We start from the raw sequence: 3,206 nt of genomic DNA on the forward strand, positions 1-3,206 counted from the left end.
TGTGCCCTGTAATTGAGCAAACATTGGTCATTGCAGTACTGTGTCATAATCTGTTCAATTACAACTAACAGAAATTGCTTTCACCTTTTATATTTCTGTAATCATATATTTATCAGTTTCAGTCTGCTTTCTTATTCAATAGACTATTATGCATTAATCATCAGTTGCTTCTTGTGGTATTGAGTGAAGGATGTTCAGCTAGAAACTTAATTATTTCCTTTCTTTGGTATATAATAAATAGCAAATATATAATATATACCAACCGTTTATATCAATGGTTCGATGGTCAAGAGCTTCAAATTCCTGGGCGTGCACATCTCTGAAGATCTATCCTGGTCCGAGAACACTGATGCAATTATTAAGAAAGCACCTCAGTGCCTCTACTTCCTGAGAAGATTACGCAGAGTTGGTATGTCAAGGAGGGCTCTCTCTAAATTCTGCAGGTGCACAGTAGAGAGCATGCTGACTGGTTGCATCGTGGCTTGGTTTGGCAACTTGAGCGCCCTGGAGGGGAAGAGACTACAAAAAGTAGTAAACACTGCCCAGTCCATCATCGGCTCTGACCTTCCTTCCATCGAGGGGATTTATCGAAGTCGCTGCCTCAAAAAGGCTGGCAGTATCATCAAAGACCCACACCATCCTGGCCACACACTAATTTCCCTGCTACCTTCAGGTAGAAGGTACAGGAGCCCGAAGACTGCAACGACCAGGTTCAGGAATAGCTACTTCCCCACAGCCATCAGACTATTAAACTTGGCTCGGACAAAACTCTGAACATTAATAGCCCATTATCTGGTATTTGCACTTTTATCAGTTTATTTATTCATGTGTGTACATATTTATATAATGGTATATGGACACTGATTTGTTTTCTAGTCAATGCCTACTATGTTCTGTTGTGCTGAAGCAAAGCAAGAATTTCATTGTCCTATCAGGGACACTTGACAATAAACTCTCTTGAATCTCTTGAATCTTGAATATCACTTGTACAATTTAAAGTTTCAAGTTTTACACTTTTTGAATCTGTGGAATTCTTTGCATCAGAAGGCTGTGGGGCCAATGGTTATTTTTAAGACAGAGATATATAGATTCTTGATCAGAATGATGCTCCTATCACTTGTCCGTATGACCATTTTCATGCAGCTTAAGTGCTCCAGCCTTGGCTGGTGTCGGCCATGCCTGTACATCACCACATAGTTATTTCCTACTTGTGGCTGGAGTGTTGATGAAATGCGACATGCAATAAGTAACATTACAATACAATACAATACAATAATACTTTATTAGCCAAGTATGTTTTGCAACATACGAGGAATTTCATTTGCGAAGTCAGTGATACAAATAAAAAGCCACAGAACACACAAAATACATTTCAACATAAACATCCACCACAGTGACTCCTCTACATTCCTCACTGTGTTGGAAGGCGAAAAAAAGTTCAATCTCTTCCCTTCCTTGTTCTCCCGTGGTCGGGGGCCTTGAGCCTTCCATTGACGGGACGATCTTACTCCTGTAGCTGGTGGCGGGCCTCCTTGTGGGGCGATCAGCTCCTGCATCGCAGGGAATCTCAGCTCCCCGCACTGAGCTATCAGACCCCGGATCGGGGTCGACCAGAGAACGATTTTCCTAATGACAATTGCAAGAATATTTTGGCAAACTTAAGAGTCAACGTAAGAACTCATGAGTAGTAATCTTGTCAATGCTCACAGAATTAGACATGCATACATGGCCCTTGTGATGAGAACTTGGAACAAGAGGTGCATAAGTCATTACAACAAATGACAGAGGACTGGTTTTGAAAGAAAAGACCTTGCATTTATTCAATAAAATGATATCTGTTAGAATTATCTCAACTCAACAATCATTTTGCATTATAATTATCTCTATGTTTCATAGGTATCAGTGGAAGCCAACTTACAGATACCAGAATCCTTTACATAGCATGAAAATGACAACACAGTAGAACATTGAAAAGTAGTGTACTGGAACAGGCCATTCAGCCCACATGATGTTAAGTTAATTTGATCTGCTCTGCCTACACATAATCTATATCCCTCCATTCCCTGCATATCCATGCACCCATCCAGAAACATCTCAAAGATCTCTATCATATCTGCCACCACCACCACCTGTGACAGTGTCTTCCAGGCACCCACCACTCTCTGGTTTAGAAAATCTTGCCCTGCACATCTCCTTTAAACTTTATAAAAATTACAAGGCACCTCAAGTACTAAAATGTGCCAAGATATATAAAACTGAAGCCATCACACAGTAGGGGATAATATTCACATATTACAGCACAGAAGGTCCATGCCACCTCCCAAAATGCAACCCCGTCATTCAAATTTCTCCGAAGGTAGAAACAAAATGCTGGAGCAACTCAGCGGTTCAGGCAGCATCTCTGGAGAAAAGGAATAGGTGATGTTTCAGGTTGAGACCCTTCTTCAGATTGAGAGTGAGGGAAGAGGGAAACTAGATAAATGAAAAGGGGCAAAGAACAAATGAATGAAAGGTATGAAAAGGTTTATTAGGTTGTGTTATGTGTGTGGGGGGGGGGGGGGGGGGGCGGCGGCGGCGGGGGGGGGGGGGGGGGGGTGAAACAGGGCTCTCTCCCATTGGGGGAATGCGACTTTCGTGTCGTATCCCCCTTCTCTTCCCCCCGTCTGAGCTGAGGCCTAATGGCGGAGCTGGCGACCTCCAACCTGCGACCGACCTCGAGGATCCGGAGGTAGAGCCAGCCAGGACTTACCAATGCGAGGCTAGCCATCTTCGAGCTGCGGCGGTGTTCGGGCAGCGGCTTGACTCGGCGCTCCGGTGAGGGTGGACGGCGCGGGGCTGAGACACTCCTGTGAGGGCGGCCCGGTGCGGGGCTGAAACACTCCTGTGAGGGCGGCCTGGTGCGGGGCTTGAAGGTGCTCCCGTGAGGGCGGCCCGGCTCCCGGCTGGAAGGCGCTCCTGTGTGGGCGGCCCGGTGCGGGGTTGAAACACTCCTGTGAGGGCGGCCCGGTGCGGGGCTGAGACGCTCCCGTGAGGGCGGCCCGGTGCGGGGCTGAGACGCTCCCGTGTGGGCGGCCTGGTGGGGTATCGCCTCAGCGCAGAGGGAGAAGAGGAGGGAAGAGACAGCAACCCTAAGACTTTTCCTCCATCACAGTGAGGAAGTGCTTGGTGAACTCACTGTGGTGGATGTTAATTTGTGTTTATTATGT

The sequence above is a fragment of the Leucoraja erinacea genome, chromosome 1, assembly GCF_028641065.1.
Source record: "Leucoraja erinacea ecotype New England chromosome 1, Leri_hhj_1, whole genome shotgun sequence".
NCBI classification, from domain to species: Eukaryota; Metazoa; Chordata; class Chondrichthyes; order Rajiformes; family Rajidae; genus Leucoraja; species Leucoraja erinaceus.